The following is a 22,418-nucleotide window of genomic DNA, read 5'->3' on the forward strand; positions in this document are numbered from 1 at the left end:
GCTTTGAGGCCAAGGATGAAAACATTTCTGAAATGACTAAGTTTGTAAAGTGTTTGTATGCTGCTGTGGTTGAAGCATACTGTGCATGACAAAATAGCACTATCCATAACTGGTGCCTACATGGGTGAATGACAACTGTGGAAATGTGTACAGTTGAATAGACTTGACTACCCATATGAATTGAGGGGCTACCAACAGTGTCTCCCAATGGGTACTCAGCGAACATTGCTGCACAGCAGGCACCTGGTTCATGTACCCATGCTGATTGCAGTTCATTGGCAACAAAGGCTTGAATTTTCATGCCAATACCACATGTGACCATTATGGTCTGGTGAATGTTTTTATAGCATTCCCTGGGTGATAACGTAATACTGGAAAGCATGGAGGATAACACAAGTGTGCATCTATCCTTGGCTTGAGTGTTGTTGCAGTTAAAATGTGGCATCAGCTCTGGAATCAGTGTAGCCATACAGATAGGCATGTAAAACTGTTGTATGTGGAAGGAAAGCAGATTGTCAGTTGTAAACAGGATACGATGGCCATTTGATCGGGCTGCCTCACAGCTAAAAGTCCCATAATTCACAGTATGCTGTGGAAACATTTGAAAGTGAAACTGTAAAGGTTGATATTCCTTTGGTCACTGAATGGGGGATGATGAGGAAGAAAAAACATTTTTTTTTTTAGCAACATTCATCCTAATTGTTAAAATCTGCATGTGGGCTCTAGAGAATCCTTTTGGAAAAAGGCATGAATCTTAAAACAGTTCACGGTAGCTTCATCTGTTCTGTTCAAATCCTTCCCTTTAAACTACCACTAAAAACACTACAGTAGATCCATTTCATTAAATGGACAGGGACAGCACAGAATATTACCTGTTTCAAATTGTAGCTTAGATCGGTTATGCATTTTGGAGCTGATGATTTCATTTCGGCCTATTTGGACGTGGTGGTGATGGTGATGGTGGTGGTGGCAGCGGCAGTGGTGGCATTGGTGGGGGTGGCAGTTGTCTTCAGTCCAAAGACTGGTTTAATGCAGCTCTCCTTGCCACTTTATCCTCGGTAAGCCTCTTCATCTCATAACTACTGCAACCTACATACATTTGCACCTGCTTACTATACTTGTCTGTTGGTATCTCTCTGCAGTTTTTACCCTCCACACTTTCTTCCGTACTAAATTGACAATTTCTTGATTTAAAATGTCTCAAGTTAGGCCACAAATTGCTTTTCTCCCAATTATTTTTAGTACCTCCTTATTAGTTATATGATCTACCATCTATTATTTGGCATTTTTCTGTAGTACCAAATTTCAAAAACTTCTTTTCTCTTCTTGTGTGAGCTGCTTTTCTCCCAATTATTTTTAGTACCTCCTTATTAGTTATGTGATCTACCATCTATTATTTGGCATTTTTCTGTAGTACCAAATTTCAAAAACTTCTTTTCTCTTCTTGTGTGAGCTGCTTTTCTCCCAATTATTTTTAGTACCTCCTTATTAGTTATGTGATCTACCATCTATTATTTGGCATTTTTCTGTAGTACCAAATTTCAAAAACTTCTTTTCTCTTCTTGTGTGAGCTGCTTATCATCTACGACTTCTGAGTACTTAGATTTATATTTGATGTTAACAAATTTTTCTTCTTTATGAACACTTTCCTTGCCATTGACAGTGTAAGTTTTATCTCCTCCCTACTTTGGCCATCATCACTACTGATCTAATTCCATCATTGTCACCTGATTTAATTCGACTAAATTCCATTACCCTTGTTTTGATTTTGTTTAGTGTTAATCTTACGCCAGCCTCTCAAGACATTGTCTATTCCACTCAACTGCATTTCCAAGTTCTTTGCTATCTAACGGAATTGGGAAACCTCATTTTTTTTTTATTCCTTCTCCCTGAACTGTAATTTCTTCTCTAAATTTTTCTTTGACTTCCTTTACTGCTTCCTTCTACAATGTGGGTGTAGGCTACAGTCCTGTCTCACTCTCTTCTCTATCACTGCTTCCCTTTCACGCCATTCAACTCTTATAATTGCTTTCAAATTATAGAGCACAGCAATCAGTTGTCCTTTTCTTGGTACCTTCATAATTTTAAAAAGTTTATTCCAGTTAACATTTCCAAAAGCTTTCTCTAAGTCTGCAAAAACTATAGACATAAGTTTGTCTTTCTTTAATTTATCTTCTAACATAAGTTGTAGGGTCAACATTGCCCCACATGGTCCAATATTTCTTTGTAACCCTAATTGACCTAACCCAAGGTCAGATTCTACCAGTTTTTCCATTCGTCTGTAAGTAATTTATGTCAGTATTTTGCAACTGTGACTTATTAAACTGATAGTTGGTAATATTGACACCTGTCACCATCTGCTTCCTTTGGAATTTGAATTAATATATTGTTCAGTTGAAACTTACAGGCTGACAGGCTATTGTCAAAATACAAAATTATTGCCAAATGTTTAGTCTCAGTTTCCAACTGCAGGAGACACCTTCAAAGGTGCTGTTTACCTCGAAAGATGTATCCCGCAGGCAGAGCTGAAATGTCAGGGAATAGGTGTTTTCTGCCCTCCCCCAATCGCTGAGGAGGTGCTGTGGATTACCAATGAAATATGTAAGTGCCACAACAACTGTTTGTTATCGACTTATGAAAAGAATTTAAATACAGAGTCTATAGACAAACATCCACACCACTGAAGTACAAAGAGAAATTTTACTCCTAGACGTTGCCTGGGATGTGCCTATATAATGAATTCAATGAGGTGCTGGGTGGATAGTATCCGCCTGGGACTACACAGCTCCACATAACAGGCCTCTAATGGAAGATGCACATAAAAAGTTAATGTCAATATAATCCACAGAGCTGTTTACAAGTCTAGCCTCACACGGCTCGGGCTGTTTGTGTCACAACTTCACACAGTCTCCACAGTCTCACCTATTCCCTGACATTTCAGCTCTGCCTGCGGGATACATCTTTCGAGGTAAACAGCACCTTTGAAGGTGTCTCCTGCAGTTGGAAACTGAGACTAAACATTTGGCAATAATTTTGTATTTTGACAATAGTCTGTCAGCCTGTAAGTGACTGAGTGGAAGGGTGTTGAGGATGATTGATGGTAGGAGCCAACCAGGCATGCAGAGTGTGTCCTTGAGGACAACGGCATTTCTGGCATGTCAGGGGTCGGCAGATGACATAGGCGATAGCTCGATGACAGCAGCTGCCAGCAGGACACAATACTGGTGGGACGTCGGGTGGCAGTGGATGTCAGAGGTGATGGCTCAACGAAGATGGTTGGCGGTGGGATGATGTGCGATGGGCTTGGCACCTGGGGGTGGGATAATGTGTGACGGGCTTGGCACCTGGGGTGGTGGACAACAATCCTGCAGAGCATTGGTGACAGGTGCTCATGGCCAGGGCACAGTGATTCTGGTTGGTGGGGTGCTAGTGTAGCTGGTGTAAAGCCCGGTCCGTGTACTGGCTGCAGCATGGTCTGGCAGCAGCGTAAATAACCTCCATCAGAGGAATACCTGTGTGGCTCTAAGTGGGCACATCATGCGACATAAGAAAATGGTACTCAGACTACAGCACTCTCTACCATGATAGGCGCGCTGCCTATTGGTGAAGTTGGTGCCACAAGATACCGTGGAGACTGTGTGAAGTTGTGACACAAACAGTCCGAGCCGTGTGAGGCTAGACTTGTAAACAGCTCTGTGGATTATATTGACATTAACTTTTTATGTGCATCTTCCATTAGAGGCCTGTTATGTGGAGCTGTGTAGTCCCAGGCGGATACTATCCACCCAGCTGAGAAGAGGTTGCACAGCCACTTTGAAGGTTAAGCAGCTGCTGCTGGTAGGCCTGAAAAAGCAATAGACAGACAAGATCAACATAATGAAAAATTACCCGGTCACCGTGGGTCCAACAGTGTAGTGCCTAGTATTGCCCAACATTTGTGACAAAATTTTCATGAAAGCTAAACTCCAAGTGCTGTGACAGAGGAAGAACCTGCAACCAGTACAGACAAAGGATGGAGCAGCACAGAATGGAAGGGGGAAGTCCTCAGATCATGCATGCAGAGCAGGGCCAAACGGCACAGGAAACAAAGCACAGGATGAAGCTGAGGAGGCCCAGAGAATGGGTAATGTGACAGGGATGATGAGACTGGCTGCTGGGTCAGCTGCAGTGGGATCAGCAGTGGGACCAGATGCAGGGGCAGCTGTGATGGTGGGGTTGGCTGCAGTGTCAGGCTGCAGTGGTGGTGGGGACAGTGGTGCCAAAACTGCTAGCAGTAGTGTCGAGGCCAGTGGCGAGAGGGCTGACGGCTTCAAGGCCAGTAGTGGAAGTGCCAGTGTCAGTGGTGACAGGGCTGGCCAGAACCGGGCCAGCATTGACTGGGTCAGCAACAAGAGGGCCCGCAATGATGGCACGGCTAGTGTTGGGGGCAGTGGAGGTGAAAGCATCTCTGCAGGCCCCTGGACTGACACCAGTGCAGTGACAGGGGAGGCCACAAAAGAGTCGGCAGTGGGTGGTGTTGGGGATGGCAGAGATTAAGGCAACTCTGCAGTCACTCTGGCTAATATCAGTGTGTTGACAGGTGTCAGAGCTGCTATGACAGGTCCTGGCATGACAGAGGATGGTAAGTGTCCTGGAAAATAAATTTACAAAGGAACTATCCCAACATTTGCCTCAAATGACCTTAGGATGCGATGGGAAACCTAAATCTTGCTGCCTGGATGGTGTTCGAACCTACACTCCTTCAAAATGTGAATCAAGAGTCTTAAACAATGCACCACCATGCTCAGCTTCCTGTGTCTGCCAATTTCACACACAACATACAAAGAATCTCATTCTGATTAGTAAGTTATAACATTTGCCTGTAATTGTGATCTGCCTCAGTGTGGTATAGAGAGTGAATGTCTCCTTAATTCAAAGCTTTGTTTGAAGACCACAGTGTTCTACTACACAGTCTCTATGCCCTCCCCACTGTCCTTAATTTGAGAACTGGTCTCCTCACCCATTTATAGAAAGACTTGTAGTTTAACATGCAATCAAAAATGATGCAGATAGTTATATTAGCAGCCAGAAAAATATCATGTGACCATCCAGGGATAACACATTTGTATTTGTAGTCTCAACCTGCTCAGCTGCCAAGTCACACCACGTTAGGGAAAGGTGTTTGTAAAAATTATTTGAAATGAAACAGCTACCTCAGTTAAGATTAAGGAAGTTATTTGTACATTAACTACACAAAATTTCATAACAGTAACAGACATTAGGTATTAAATCTATAAAATTTAGTAGGAAAAGATTTTGAGTGATTAAGTGGTTCATAGATGAGAGGGAACATTCAATACAGACTGTTAGAATGTTCACAGTTAGTAGCAGAGTAAGTGGTAGTGAAATTTAACTGACTAATTGGTGGAAAGGATTAGTGAGAACAGACATTCACAATGAGCACACTTGATCTTCCACTATAAGATGAAGTGGAATAAAATATCTCTAGCTTGCTGTAAACAGTGGCAATTTTCTAAGATGAACACATCCAAAAACATATGCTATGCTGTATATGTGTTTCAAAAAATTGAGGCAGTTATATTAATAGAAGCTATGTTGTTGTATGAATTATTAGTACCACTGGTATTTATATTTGCATTGTTAGTTGTTTATTTATTTTTGTTGTAATTTTTAATTTTTTTTTAAATTTAATTGATTTTTTATTTTATCAAACCTTCTTTCTGGATGACTCATATCTGAAAAATGTATGACTATAAATTCACTGATGATGATAATTAATGCGTTTGTTTGTTTTTCGGACAGTAGCTGATGGTTGAAATATTTGAAGACACTTCTTTTGGTATGTAGTGTATACTAGTTGGAATTGCTCATTTTAACAATCATGTCAATCATCTAGTCAAATTTCAGAGAACATTGAGGAAAATACCAAGACAGTCATGTTGTGTTTCCCAAGTCATTCTGTGCTAACATAAAAGAATTTCATTTTAATAGTAATTGATTAGAAGGATGTGCTGCTCATGCTGTAGGGAAGACAATTAACGATTTTTGTAGAACCATGCATAAAGCATTGTTTGATAGTAGCTTGTTAGACAAGCCAATTGTACTTTGCATCTTCATAGTAAAGTAACTGAATCTCTTTGATCATTTGACAGTGTCAAAGAGACTGACATACTTTACCGTGAAGACTCTGTACGACAGTTTTATTATTTAACATGTTGTATCACACAATTTCATTAGTATAATTCTGCAGAACTCTTTTTTTTTTTTTTTTTGTCATTCTCACAGTAAGAGCAACATAACTGTGTAATCAACTACTTGCAAAGTAATATTCTCTTTATTCTGGTACAGATACATGATGAGAAGCAGTTCAGGTTCTTTTGTTTGTTAATCAGAGAGAATACTAATGTAATCAGCAATAGGTAAGTTACACGAGTTCACTTCTGGGATGGAGCACAAGGGTTTCACAGTCATAATATGAGACCTATTACTATGAATTGCTGAATATGTTTTGTGTTCACCTTGCAGCACTGGTATCTGAAAAGAATTCATCAAAAATGCAGTGATTGTAGCCTTATGTCACAGTTGATACTAATGGCACTTTTTTTGGAGGGTCATAATTCTTCTAACAGGTTTGATGAAGTCCAGCATGAATTCCTCTCCTGTGCGACCTCTTCATCTCAGAGCAGCACTTGCAACCATCATCCTCAATTGTTTATTGGATATACTCCAGTCCCTGTCTTCCTCTACAGGTTTTACCCTCTACAGCTCCCTCAAGCACCATTGAAGTTATTCGTTGATGTCCTAGGAAAATGATCTATCATTCTGCCCCTTCTATTTGTCAATGTTTTCCACGTCTTCCTCTCCTTGCCAGTTCTGCAGAGAATCTCCTCATTTCTTATCAGTCCACCTAATTCGCAACACCCTTCTATAGCATCACATCCCAAACATTTTGATTCTCCTCTTTTCCAGTTTTACCACAGTCTGTGATTTACTTCCATAAAATGCTGTGCTCCAAACATACATTCTCAGAAATCTCTTCCTCAAATTGATGCTGATGTTCAACACTAGTATACTTCTTTTTGCCATGAATGCCCTCTTTTCCCATGCTAGTCTGCTTTTTACGTCTTCCTTGCTTTGTGTGTCTTATTATTTTGCTCCAAAGTTATGGAATTCCATCACTTCATCTTACTTTGCAGTGTCTCATATCACAATCTTTGTTTTCTGCATGATAAGGCTTTTAGAGCTCAGAATTGTAATTCACAGACAAATGAACACAAATTTCCCACTTGTACCTTACTTTTAAGATGAGATCTCTTTTTATGTGTGTTGTGAACTGTGCTCTCCTGGTACGAGAGTTCCTTCGCTTAGTTGAAAATTAATCCAACTGCAGGGTCAGGTCTTGCTCCGACTACCTTGACATTAGCACATATCGTGTCTTATTTTCATTAATATGTGTATCTGATTCATCCACATCTACATCTACAGCATACTCCTCAAGCCACCTAATGGTGTGTGGCAGAGGGTACTTTATGTTCTACTAACTGAGCCCTCCAACCATGTTCCACTCGCAAATAGTGCTAATTTTCTCCTCATGGTCATTACGTGAGATGTATGTGGGTGGAAGTAATATGTTGTCTGACTCTTCCCGGAAAGTGCTCTCTTGAAGTTTCAATAGTAAATCTCTCCATGATGCACAATGCCTCTCTTGTAATGTCTGCCAAATGGAGTTTGTTGAGCATCATCGTAACGCTCTCGTACCGACTAAATGATCATGTGATGAAGTGTGCCGCTCTTCGTTGGAACTTCTCTATCTCTTCTACAAGCCCTATCTGGTAGGGATGCCAGATAGATGAACAGTATTCAATAATCGGTTGAACATGTGCCTTGTTAGCCACTTCCTTCATGGATGAGTTACATTTCCTTAAGATTCTTCCTATGAATCTGAGTCTGGCATCTGCTTTTCCCACTGTTTGTTTTATGTGGTCATTCCACTTAAGGTCACTCTGAAGCTTGCCACAGATTTCCTTCTACCATACTTTTCCTTTTGTCTCTGTCTCGTCACCCGCACAATATTGGTGTAGAGTTGCCACTTACAATTTTCTTTCAGTTCTACACTGACTACTGTCCCTTAGCTGCATGTCTAATTACCCATTCCATCGCTCAGACAACATTATATAACACATTACAGCCACTTATGATCCTTGTATGCAAATTTATGTTAATACCTTCAAGACAGCATGTACCAGTGATGGCTTATGCTTGACTCTCCCATTGGGCAGCACTTACAACTGATGGCACATGCTGGAGTCGCCTATCATGCGGCATGTACCACCAGTGGCTCATGCTAGAGTCTCCTATCAGGCAGTGTGTACCATTGGTGGCTCATGCTGGAGTCTTCCATCAGGCAGCATGTACTACCAGTGTATCATGCTGGAGTTTCCCATCAGGCAGCGTGTACCACTAGTGATTCACACTTGAATGTCCCATCAGACAGTGAGAAAACCAGATATTAAAAAAATGTCATATAATCAAAATTAAATAACGGAAATTTAACATATATTAATTGATGAACTGTAGGAGTTATTTTATTTCATCTGAATATTATAAACACAAATAACAAAATTTCAATAGTAAAAACAATACATTTCAGTGTTATAGACTTCACTAAACATAACACTATAAACATAAATAACAAAAATTCCAATGTAAAAACGTACTTCAGTATTATAAACTTCACTTGGTGTTTATGTTTTATATGTAATTTTTGAAAGCATTTCAAACAGTGTGCTGGCAGGTCCTCAAACAATTGCAATAAGTTGTTACCTTCTTAACTTTCATTGTTGCATAACCTCTACCTTTTGCAATCTCTTTGTATGATTCAAGACAATGTGAAACCCTTTTTGAAGGTATTTGGCTTTTAATATCCAAGAGGAGCTACCCATTGTATTGGAAGCGCACTCCTTGTGGTGAAACAGAACATGTCGTTGCAACGTGATGGTTGCCAGCACATCACTCTGCAAGAGCCAAAGAAGCATTGAATCGCGATTTCAATGGCCGCTGGATCGGTAGAGGCAGTCCGGTAAAGTGGCCTGCCATATCACCTGACCTTACGTCGCCGGAGTTTTCCTTGTGGAGCTATCTGAAGGACAAAGCTTGTGTTGAAGTACCAACTACTCTACATAAGATGATAGAACATATCAGAAATGCTTGTGCAAACATTTCACTAGACATGCTTTTAAATTGTGTATATGCGTTCCATGCATATGAAGTAATAAATGTATTGAAATTGAGGTCGTCAATTTGAGCATTTGTAGTGAATTACAGTTATGGTGACAGGCAAGCAGACTCACTGAAATCATGCGCCCATTGGTGAGGGAACTCACCGATATCAAGCATCCCTCTGGGAACCTAAGACTATTACATCCACATTATTGTTCCTGGGTCATGCTAAACATAGTTTATAACCAGATATTGAAACAGCTAACCATATTTTACTAACAGTCAAATTTTCAACACTAAAATAAATTTTGAACGTAAACATCATCTGTTAGAACACAAAGCTTTACATTTACATCTTAAATGAGTGTTGAAACAAATGTATTGGTTCTTAATTCCAAAAACAGGCACACTTGATATTTGTTGATTACAGTGTCATCTGCTATGAATGGAAAACAATGGTTAGAGTAAACAGTACTTATGAAACTTCCTAGCAGGTTAAAACTGTGTGCCTGACCGAGACTCAGACTCAGGACCTTTGCCTTTCGCGGGCAAGTGCTCTACCAACTGAGCTACCGAAGCACGACTCACGCCCGGTACTCACAGCTTTACTTCTGCCAGTACCTTGTCTCCTACCTTCCAAACTTCACAGAAGCTCTCCTGCGAACCTTGCAGAACTAGCACTCCTGAAAGAAAGGATATTGCGGAGACATGGCTTAGCCACAGCCTGGGGGATGTTTGAGTACCGGGCGTGAGTCGTGCTTCGGTAGCTCAGTTGGTAGAGCACTTGCCCATGAAAGGCAAAGGTCCTGAGTTCGAGTCTCGGTCGGGCACACAGTTTTAATCTGCTAGGAAGTTTCATATCAGCGCACACTCCGCTGCAGAGTGAAAATCTCATTCTGGAAACAGTACTGATGTTTTTGTGTACAATCCGAATATGCAATAAAAATGAGGAGTTCCCATTTGAAAATACAAAGTTGACCCTGACCACACTGATGGGCTGATTAGGAGATGGCCACTTGTAGCAAAAACAGATGTCTTCTTTACTGATAAGAACTTTTCACCTCGAAAATTTTTTTTCATATTATGAGTCGCTTCCGAGATATTTTTGTTGTCTCCTGTTACAACAAACACCCTGTGTATATGCCACGCATTTATTAGGCAAGTCCTGCATATTAATTGTATGATAATTTTTCTATACCATTTAACTGTTTTCTCATGACAATTGATCAGATAAATCAACACCCTTTTTGCATTATTATATAAAAAAAGACAGCATCAGGCTTCAGTTTATCATTTTTTACTCGAACAGATGTGCATGTGTGATTCTGGCACGTACTTCCTACACACTGGTCTTTTGTCAGTCCATTTCAAAAATTTAATGCTGCTATGATTTCCAGATGAAATAAAATCACCCAGTCTTTGTTTTTGTTTTGCCTATGATGGTAGAATTCTTTTGCTTATTTTAACAATACCACAAATAAAGGTTCTTCTCCCTCCAAAAGACCTTCAGCCAAAGAGACACCTGCGTAATATCTACCGATAAACAATAGATGGTCCTCAAATAATGATCCACTTTGAATTTCATTAAAATATCATGTGAATATGTTTCCTCAATAATCATTGCATCTTTTCCAGAATAAATGTCAATATTATAAATGTAGCCTTTAGGAAGACACAGTTTATGTACTTTTACACTATACTTATGGCCCTTGTCTGGAATGTATTGGTGAAAACCAAGATGTCCTCTCCTTGGAACAATGCTTTCATTGATGACAACATTTTTGTCAGGTTTAACAGCATTTTTTAAAGTATCAACAATTGCTTCTACAGTATTTCAAATTTTGTTCAATCATTCTTCTGTTTTAGCTAAGATATTGTCAAAAAATGTAAAAATTCAATATAGATGAAAATATCATGTTTCATGGCATTTTTATGTGTGTGTTCATATACATGTTCTTTTTAGACCAATATAGTGTAATTTCTGGTAGTTGCATTACACCCATGATAAGCAGCATTCCTATAGAAGTATTAATTTCGCCACTCATAACAGACTGCTGGGCCAGTTGGTGTCTTCTGCTTCTAGGTAAAGAATTAATCCATTGTATAACATATTTATTTGTTTCTTCAACTATCATTCGTTATCTATAATCAGTCAAGAATAGTTTGTATAAAAAGCAGCGACATTGCAATCAACATTTTGAAGTAACACCTCCTTTCCTGCTGAATACTCAGTTACTATTGGACTTCTTTTTCTTATTTGCTAACATTCCTTATTGTTGTCATTTTCCTCTGATGGCGACTCAGACTTGGAATCATCTTCCTGTTTGGTAGAGTCATTATGTTTGTTAACTAATGACTCACCTTCATTCCATGCATGAACAAGATCCTCATCTGAAGAGGTTGTGAGTGTTCTTCATCTTTTATTCTTTCTGCATCTAATTACAGATTCATCAGATGAATCACTTGCTTCCATATCCATGTTTCTGTTATTCATGTGAGCAAAAAAAAAAAAAAAAAAAAAAAAAATGCCCACCACCTTTCCAGTTACTCATGCTCTAAAAGTATTTGGTCAGGATGAACAAATGGGATGAGCTTTTGAGCTTTGTATAGGTTCCAACACAAAGTTATAACAACAAATAGCTGATTTAAAAGGAGCCTGATGGAGGTCGAAGAAAATCCCTTGATCGTATGAATATAATTTAACAAGTAACTGCAAACACACTAAATACACTTGGTTTTGACATTCTGTCAAAATGTCAATTCACAAACTGTATCTCTGGTAACACTTTACACTGATGGTATTGAACAACATTACACTTACGCAATCAAGTGCAGATCTTATCCTGGACTTTTTTTTTTTTTTTAATGTTGTGTTAATACTTTTTTCAACAAAGAAGGTATCACATAATTGAAAAAAGAGACAGCATTGGTCGTATATTTTTTTTATACTATTGCAAAATCGATTTTCTGTCACTGAGTGACCATCTTCAGTGCTATATTGTATAACTTAAATTGGGATGCACTGTTGTCACTATGCTTACGGCGATCACATAGACTCTATGTGATCACATAGAGTCTATGTGATCGCCGTAAGCATAGTGACAACAGTGCATCCCAATTTAAGTTATACAATATAGCACTGAAGATGGTCACTCAGTGACAGAAAATCGATTTTGCAATAGTCTAAAAAAAATATACGACCAATGCTGTCTCTTTTTTCAAGTATACCTGTTATCTGGTCGTTGTGCACAAGACAACATGGAGTCGCCAATCAATATCACATAATTTGTGATTAATTTAGCATAAAATTTTTATTTTATGTGATATCATGTTTTTAAAATTTGTTGTAATGGACTGACACTACTTTCAAAATAAAAGATCAACATATTAAGAAGTTACCACGGGTTTTTGAATATGACTGCAAGAAACAGGAAACCAGATGAAGTGCAGCAGGAATACGCATACCAAACCACAGTGAGAAACACTATTATGAGCACCTGCATACATTTTAAACTGATTTTAGATAGATTTAACTTGCTCATGATGGGCCGTTAATATAAAGTCTGTTGTATGGCTACACTGTCGAGACCGACCACTTAGAACAATATTGGGCCTAGGAAACGAGCCATTTACGTAGTTTTTTAAAGCATTACTGGCACATATGTAATTCATGTATCTTCAAAGTTTATACTTGCTGAAAAAGGACCAAGCTTGAAGATTTATTTTTCATATTTATTTCTTTGATAGATTACAAATATTAAAATAGTGATTACAGCAGGTATAAATATTTCTTTAAGGATGAAAGTGTGAGGTGAGCAATTGAGTAATTTCTTCCTCTTGAGCTTCCAAAATTTCTTGCTCACTCAACAAATTTGATGTGTTTGTCACAGAATTACAAGAAACTGCAAAACCTAATGATTATGCACATGAAATAACGTCAATGCAATCATATAGGCTCAGCCATTCATGACAGCAGCTGTTACGTTCATTAACGTTTCTTTCAAAATGATTTTAGAAGTTGACTATAGGAGGCAGCACCACTTGAGGAGCAACTCATAAGACATCTGTATATTGTTCTCATTGGAAAGGACTCCAGTTTTTGAATGATAAGTGGCTCGTGTGTCAAGAAAATCGTGGCCTGAGCAGTACTCGGATGTGGTCTTTTTAACACAGAGTTGTGGCCAGAGCTATACTTGGGCTTGGTCTCCCAAGTGATAAAACCTCTGAATGGGATGTAAATATTCATAATATTTTTACTACAGCTTTCTCAGAGAAAATATGTTTTTCCTGTTGACCACTATGTCCTGAAGCCTTTATGATAGTCTTCTGAGGTAGATCTGGTTGTTTTCTCATTTCTTTTCACCGAAAACATTGAGGATGTTTTAAGCATGGCAATAGTTATTTCAGTCCATCTTTTGGCCCCTTTTGTGGACTGTGCTTTCTGATTCTCGTCCGTGTTCCAGGTCCTATCTATTGAATACAGTATCTCAAGATGCAGCACACATCATTCCCTCATGGAGCAGTTCCATCCCAAATCCGTCTTTTCTCTATTCTTTGTACTTCAATCTGAAACAGAGCTCTTCTTCCTACTCTCCTTCCAACATCTTGATATTTTCTCCTGCTTCTAATTGAAATTCGTTATGTAAGAGTCTGAATATGTGATCTCTTCTTATTTTTAACATTTTCTCTTTAATAGCCTTTATGCATCCTTTCCTATTTAGAGTATTATTGGTTCTCATCCATGTGTATTTTCTGTAGGTTTTGATTGCTCAGAAGAACCTCCTTGTTTGGTTGGTCTGATTGTAGTTTCATAACATTCCCTGTTTCTGAAAGTATTTGTATGGAGTGTAGCCATGTATGGAAGTGAAACATGGACGGTAAATAGTTTGGACAAGAAGAGAATAGAAGCTTTCGAAATGTGGTGCTACAGAAGAATGCTGAAGATTAGATGGGTAGATCACATAACTAATGAGGAGGTACTGAATAGGATTGGGGAGAAGAGGAGTTTGTGGCACAACTTGACCAGAAGAAGGGATCGGTTGGTAGGACATATTCTGAGGCATCAAGGGATCACCAATTTAGTATTGGAGGGCAGCGTGGAGGGTAAAAATCGTAGGGGGAGACCAAGAGATGAATACACTAAGCAGATTCAGAAGGATGTAGGTTGCAGTAGGTACTGGGAGATGAAGAAGCTTGCACAGGATAGAGTAGCGTGGAGAGCTGCATCAAACCAGTCTCAGGACTGAAGACCACAACAACAACAACAACAACAACATTCCCTGAGTCTGAGTCATCTGCTTACATTTTTCCGTGCTACCCTTGTGTTTTTTTTCTTCTGGCCTCCATCAAATAGTCTTTCTTCCTTTTATTTGTTGCATCAACTACCTGTATTACCACTTTGTCCCATATCACAACTTGATTTTTGTCAGGAATCTTCTGCCATAACCACTGAGATGTGCTCTCAGGGGCTCAGCATTCATTTGCTGGATAAGGATGTGGTGACCCCAGGATTCCTCAAATGGGGACTGATAAGTGGTACTCTGGCACTGTAAGTTCTGGGCATGCTTCAGCGACCACCGTGTGGCATGGCGGTGGAACGTTGTGTGGCACTGGGAACAGGTATGTTGACTTTACCACCCGTATCACGAGGATGGTAAAAACCTCTATAAAAAACCTTCAATCTCAAGGTGTGCTGAATACTGAATACAGTCACATCTCAGTTGTATAAGCCTTACCTAGATGCATGGGGCACTGTCTAGTTGGACTTTTATTTCTCTAGCTACTGATGGGACCAGGATGGGTCCTTTGAAATTTTCCCCTCCTCCTTCCAGCGGAAAGGGTGGACCACTGGAAGGTACCAACACCTAGTTCAACAAGAGAGCTTTGGTAGCCAGTCCTGACTCAGTCAGTGGTACCAGAACACATGCTGTTTGTCAGAATGTTTTTATAATAGTTAAAGAAAAGAGTGGAGTTTCAATAAAGTTTCACCATTTTACATATGGAAAGGTTTAAAGGGCATTACTGGAATCTTAAAATCTGATAAGTCCTTCTGTAGTGGAACCCTGTTGATTGAAACGTCTAGTTGTCAACAAGTGAAGAACCTTCAGAAAGCTCAATACCTCAGGGAGGATGCAACTGAGACTGAACTGTAAAACACCTGGAACTACAGTAGAGGTGTTATGACTTGCAGGGTTCTAGTTGACATTCCCCAAGAAGAACTGATAGCTGAGTGGTCCCAGGAAGGCATTGTCGATGTGCAGAACATTATGGAAAGGGCGGATGGTGATCTTGTCAGATCAGACTCTTTTTTTTATCCTTCCATTTAACAGCACCAAACTTCCAGAGCACGTCAAGGCAAGTTTCCTACGCCTGAGCATGCTGCGCTATTTCCCGAATGTAATGCCCTGTTTTAAATGTCAGTACTTTGGGCACAGTACTCTTGGTTGTAAGGGAGAAGCCACTTGTAGCAAATGTGGTAAAGCCACCCACGACGGAGTTGGTTGTTCCTCTCGTCCAGTGTGTTTCAACTACTGTGGGACTCACCCTGTTTGGAGTAGGGCCTGCAGTGTCTTCCTTAAAGAACGTAAGATCCAGAGATAAAAGTGATAGATCCAAAAAGATATACAATGCCATGCAGCCGCCCACTTGTTCTGCCTCATCTGCTTCTGTTCTTAAACAGTCAGTCCAGAAAACTGACTCTGCTACACCAACGGAGGTTGCTAGTGTCAACACTGGTACCTGTGTTTGTCAATGCACTTGTGCTGCTGCAGTAACCTGGAAGCCTGCCCCTCACCCAGAACTTCAGAAAAGGCTGTGGTTGCTGACATTGTGGAACTTCCTGCCCCTCCAGAGATCAGCTCTTGTCCACCATCTAGCGCTGCTGCTACCACTTCTGTGATTGTGGCTCTGTAACTGCCTCGGACAAAAAAATCAAAACTGAAATTGAAGGTGAAGAATCACCCACGGACGGAGATGGGAACTACACAGTCCAGTGATGTCGATGTCATCCTGTGCGAGGTCTCTCTTGAATCTTGTTCAGAGGTGATGGACCTCGATATCAGACTGGGGCAATCATCTTGCCTAAAGACGAGCTTCTATCCATTGTGGGCTCCTATCCCCGGCAGAAAGTACTACCCCTGTGATAGGTGGCTTCCATCCTACAATGGAATATTAATGGGTTCAGAACACATGTAGAGGAACTGAAACTCCTAGCACAGGAATGCCCCCTATGCTTGTGTTTGCAGGAAATGCATTTTAAAACATCTGATGCCCCTGTACTACAGGGCTGTACCCTCTATGGCAGATATGATGTGACGGGGGAAAGGGACAAGGGAGGGGTCACTGTATTGGTCAATAATTCACACCACTCCTCTGCTCTACCCTTGGCTACTGACCTGCAAACAGCCGCCATTGAAATTCACGTGAGTTGGAGGATCACTGTTTGTTCACTGTATCTACCTCCGCAAGATGCAATAGACTCTGAGACTCTCATAGATCTTATGGAATAACTCCCCTGACCATTTCTGCTACTGGGAGACTTCAATGCACATCATGTTTCATGGGGCTTGACCTCTGCTTGCCCTCGCGGGTTTTGGAGCACCTGATGAAGTCTCATGAGCTGTTCATCCTCTACACAGATACCCCCATTCATTTGTGTGCTGCTTCTGGGTCATTCTCTGCCACTGAACTTTCTTTCTGCTCTCCAGCCCTTGTAGACACTGTTCAGTAGGAAGTCATTGACAACCTTCAATCCAGTGGTTACTACCCACTCCGCACTCATCTACTGGATGGATTACCTGAAGAGATGGCATCAGTTTGCATGGTCAGTGGGGCTAACTGGAGACTTACATTAATTCATGATGTCTGTTCTTTCAGACATATCCAAAAGAACAGACATCACGTGGTCTGCAGCTGTGATATTTATTATGTAAATAGAAGGTGGAGGGGGGAGAAAGGTTTTGTATCCCACCTAGAAGGCGGCGCATGTGTTGGATCAGGAAAAGGTAAAACACGTTGGTACTGCTGTATGAATTTAAATCCCCGTTACTCAAGCAGTAAGAATACATAACTTGGAATGAGGTACGAATGCTGAAGAGAAGTGTCCTGGCTGGCTGCACCTGATGAAATGGGCGGCATCTGTAGCGGAGCTCGTAGAGCTGCACAGCACCAGCTAGAGGGCGCTGCCATCGGTGTCTTGTGGTAGTGCCAACCTTTGAAACTATGTGGCATAGTTACTATCAATACCACATCCCTCCCCCCCTGAAACAACGCACCGTCATTGAGTATGGCTTCCGACGGCAGGTGAAGGGACCCAGGGGCAGTGCAGCTGAGGGGGCGGTCAGCGGAACTGCCGGGGCATGCCGTCCACCCGTGACCCCGAATTGCTCGCGAGGGGGCGAGGCGAACGCCCCGTGGAAAACCTGCCCAGGCCGCGTACTGCTACTGGGTATGCTCGGATGAGGAGGCGGAGCAACAACCTGTCCGGTGTCGCTTGACAGTGCCAGAGGGACCACAAATGACAAATAAGGCATGGCCAAGCTGGCGAAGAATGCGTCCCTACTCCCTGCGCTGCCTGCCAGAGAAAATGCGATAGAGCACCAAATCATGCGGCACCAAGACAGAACGATACGAAGCAGTGGGAGCGTGCAGCGGCGGGTGCAATAGCTGCAGGAGCGAATGATGGGCGTGGCCACGTGGCAATTCCACAGGGGAATGGGTGCTGCGCGGCTGAGAGCAATAGGAAGGAAGAAAAGTTCAGAGTGCACGCTCGCAAGAGTGCGCGGCCCGCAACTTGCTCAACTTAAACGTACACACAAAGCGTTCAGCCTTGCTGTTCGACTGGGGGTGGAACGGGGCTGAGGTCAGATGACGGTTTCCACAGAATGCTTCAAACTCTGGGGACACGAATTGGGGGCCATTGTTGGAGACAATAACTTCAGGAAGGCCCTCAATGTGAAAAATAGGTATCAAAGCCAGAATAGTGCTGGCAGAGGTAGTAGAGGACATAGGTACAACAAAAGGAAAGTTGCTGTGCGCATCAATAACTATCAACCAGTGGGTGTCCCAGAAAGGACCTGCAAAATCAATATGAATGCGCTGCCAAGGCACAGTAGGAGTTGGCCACGCAAAGAAGCACTGACGGGGAGCAGATTGATGCTCTGCACAAGAGCGACAGTTAGCAAGCAAATTCTCAATTTGTCTATCAATGCCGACCCAAGTGCAGTGACGACGCGCGGATTTCTTCGTCCCCACTATACCCTAAGCGTGCAGCAATCGGAGGATTTCCAGCTGCAACGACTGAGGTACAACCACACGAGACTGATCATTGTCAGTTTGTAACAAGATAACACTTTGGTGTACAGACAAGTTGTGATGTTACGCAAAGTAACGTCGAATGAGTGGATCTCGAATCTGCGTAGCAGATGGAGGCCATTGAGTACGAATATACTGCAAAAGAGTCTGCAAAGAAGCATCGGCGGCAGTCGTGGCAGCAATGCGACGAAAATCCACCAGAAAACCATCAGCTAAATCCTTATCTTGCGAATCAATAAACATGCATGACAGTTCGGAAGAATCAAACACTTCGTCAGGACCGATAGGCAGACGAGACAGAGCATCAGCATTGCCATGCTGGGCCATAGGCCGAAACAAAGCTTCGTAATTGTAGTTGGACAAAACAGAGACCAATATTGAAACTTTTGTGAGGTACGGGCCGGAACTGGCTTGGACGGGTGGAACAGCGATGTCAAAGGCTTATGGTCGGTGATCAAATAGAACTTTCGACCGTACAAAAAATCATGAAACTTAGGTACTCCATATACAATAGCTAAAGCTTCTTTCTCGATTTGAGAATAGTTTTGCTGTGCAGAATTGAGCAACTTAGACGCAAAAGCGATCGGGCGATCGACAGAATTAATGTGGTGTGAGAGAACCGCGCTGATGCCGTGCGAAGATGCTTCGACAGCCAAGACTACTGGTTTGGAGGGATCAAAAGGAATCAAACAGTGATCACTCAACAAAGCAGATTGGAGCTTGTGGAAAGCAGCGTCACATTCTGAAGACCAAACAAAAGGAACGTTCTTACGCCGAAGGCGATGCAAAGGTGCTGCAATCTGCGCTGCATTTCGTATAAACCGAATATAATAAGTGATTTTGTCCAACACCAACTGAAGTCCTTTCAAGTTTCTGGGTGCTGGCAAGTCTCTAATCGCACTGAGATGTGAGGGTGAGGGGTGGATACCCTGTCCGTTAATCATATGTCCTAAATACTGAATCTCAGTTTGAAAAAATTTACACTTGTCTCTGTTACACTTTAGTCCTGCCTGCAAAAGTACAGTAAATAAGGCACGCAAATTCTGCAAATGTTCGTCAGGGGTGCGACGTGATACAACTATACCATCCAGATAATTAGCACAACCAGGGACAGTGGCACACAACTGCAACAAATAAGACTGAAAAATAGCAGGAGCCGAAGCACAACTGAACGGAAGGTGGCAAAACTTGAACAATCCAAGGTGTGTGTTGATCACAAAATAGCGCTGTGACTGTTCATCGAGCAGAAGCTGAAAGTATGCGTCCCGCAAGTCAATCGTGGAAATGAATTTTCCCGCACCAAGCTTATCAAAAATGTCTTCAGGATGCGGTAAGGGAAATGTAGCTACCACTGTCTGGGGATTTACTGTAGACTTAAAGTCAGCACAAATACGGAGGCGACCGTTTAGTTTCTTCACACACATGATAGGCGAAGCCCATTGCGAAGCAGAAACAGGTTCAATGACACCACTATCTTGCAAATGCGTAAGTTCAGCAGCTACAGTGTCGTGCAGTGTGTGCGGTACCGGGCATGCACGCCGGAAAACAGGCATGCCATTGTCTTTAACTACAACATGCGCTGCAAAGTCTGTAGCACAACCAAGGCCATCAGAAAAGAGTTCAGCTAAATCATCACATAGTGTGGCAACACTGTCTGCATTGTCACTAGCATTGATGCAAAGTACATTGTCCTGAATTGCGAGGCCAAAGAGTTCAAATGCGTCCATGCCAAAAATGTTCGTAGCATCACTAGAGCAGAACACATGGAAAGACACTGTACGGGTCGTTGCACCATACGTGGCTTGCAAACTACACATGCCGAGCACTGAGATTTCCTGTCCAGTAAATGCAGTCAGCGTGGAATGCGAATGACGAATTGGGGGCGAGCCAAGCAAGTCATACGTAAATTTGTTCAGTAAAGAAACTGATGCACCAGTGTCCAGCTGCAGGCGAACAGAATGTCCACAAATATGCAAAGTAACAGAAAGTTTTCTCGCATCGCACTGAATGCAAGAGGAAGTGTCTGGCAAAACTTGATTCACACGACGAGCTGTCGAAGCACGTGAAGCAGAAGGCTTTGAATAAATGGCATTAACATCCATAGGCTGATGTGAATCCTGATTATGGCAGTTGCCGTTGCAGTGACGCCAATGTGAGTCACGCGAACAGGAGACATGTTGTGAATCAGAGTTTCTCTTACTACACACAGCTTGCACATGTCCTTTCTTACTACAAAAATAACACTGTGCTTGACGGGATGGGCAGCTGTCCCGTGGGTGGGCACGAAAGCAGTTCGGACATGATTTCAGTTTCTTAGTGGACGCCTGATTTGAACCATGTTTACGTGCGCACGAGCGGCGCGGCGTGGCTGGCTGGGAGGGCATGTGTTGTGCCGCACTAACAGTACACACACCCGGAGTTACGTCGAACGTAGAAGTAGCCATGTCTAATGTATCTTGTCTGTCTAGCAAGTGCACTACTTCCTGCAAAGACGGGTTTTTAAATCTGAGGATTTGCTCGCGGATGCGGTGATCCGCCACATTCTGCATAATAGCGTCTGTAAGCATATGAGCATCCACACGAGCAATTAAAGTCACAATCAGAAGTTAGTCCCTGAAGGTCCACTAACCAAGATTTATTCGAGTGAGTAGGGCCATGCCAGAGGCGAAAGAATTTGTAACATGCAGCTACCACATTTACACTATCACGGAAGTGGGAGTTCAAAGCTTCAATCACTTCATCGGAAGTTTTAGTTTCTGGACGGGTGGTGGGAAACAATTTCACGAGAGCACACGGTACAACACAACATCCGTGTTGGCAATGAAAAAGGCAAGCCGCTCTGTACCTGGTATGTTGTAAGCTGTGAAGTGTGCCTCGAGCTGGGCGATGTATTCTGGCCAGCGTTCAACATCAGGATTGAATGCACAAAATGGTGGCGCCGTCAGCGATGGCGTTGGTACAGGCAGTGGTGTCGGAGGCGCCGAAGTAGCTGCAGTTTGTAGTGTGACCAGTCCATTTATGGCAGCAAGCAGCTGCGTCGTTTGCTGAGGCTGAAAATGGACAAGATCGGACAGCGAAGCCTGTTCCTGTGGCGAAGCCATGGTGTACACAAATGAAAGTTTTATAGCAACTGGGAAATCACAAAAAAGGTAAATCAGTACCAAGCAAAAAAGGAAATGATAGGAAGGGACAGCTGAGTCCTCGTCGCCAATTTTTTGTATCCCGCCTGGAAGGTGGCGTGTGGGTTGGATCAAGAAAAGGTAAAACATGTCGGTACTGCTGTATGAATTTAAATCCCCTTTACTCAAGCAATAAGAATACATAACTTGGAATGAGGTGTGAAATCTGAAGTGTCCTGGCTGGCTGCACCTGATGAAATGGGCAGAATCTGTAGCAGAGCTCGTAGAGCTGCACAGCACCATCTAGAGGGCACTGCCATCGGTGTCTTGTGGTAGTGCCAACCTTTGAAACTATGGGGCATCGTTACTATCAATACCACAAAAGGAAAGGAAAAGGAAGAGGCTGTTTATGTCAGCTTTATCAGGATTTTATGCAGAATCAGCAGTGATGACCAAAAATGTGTGCCGGACTGGGGTTTGAACCCAGGATCTCCTGCTTACTAGGCAATTGCATTAACCACTGCACCACCTGGACACAGTGTTTATCGCAATTGCACGGAACATCTTGGTATGCCTCTTGGCAGTCCCTGACCATATCCTCCATGCTCGCTACTTTCAGATTCCTGCAGGAGGTCAGATGTAATTGTGCATCCCACTGAGGGTGGTAGATTCATTGCCCATCAAGGCCAGTCAGTTATATGAATGTGTGGAGAAGATGGAAGGGGGAGAATGGAAAGGAAAAAGAAGGGCTGTTGATGTCAGCTGCAT

At 42.1% G+C, this 22,418-nt stretch overlaps 1 protein-coding gene across 3 annotated transcripts in view; it reads left to right on the plus strand.

The window, feature by feature from the left end:
• Window positions 1-22,418, plus strand: part of LOC126248991 (carnosine N-methyltransferase) — a 171,581-nt gene that overhangs the window by 92,601 nt on the left and 56,562 nt on the right. The window lies entirely within an intron of this gene.

The sequence above is a fragment of the Schistocerca nitens genome, chromosome 3, assembly GCF_023898315.1.
Source record: "Schistocerca nitens isolate TAMUIC-IGC-003100 chromosome 3, iqSchNite1.1, whole genome shotgun sequence".
Taxonomy (NCBI): Eukaryota; Metazoa; Arthropoda; class Insecta; order Orthoptera; family Acrididae; genus Schistocerca; species Schistocerca nitens.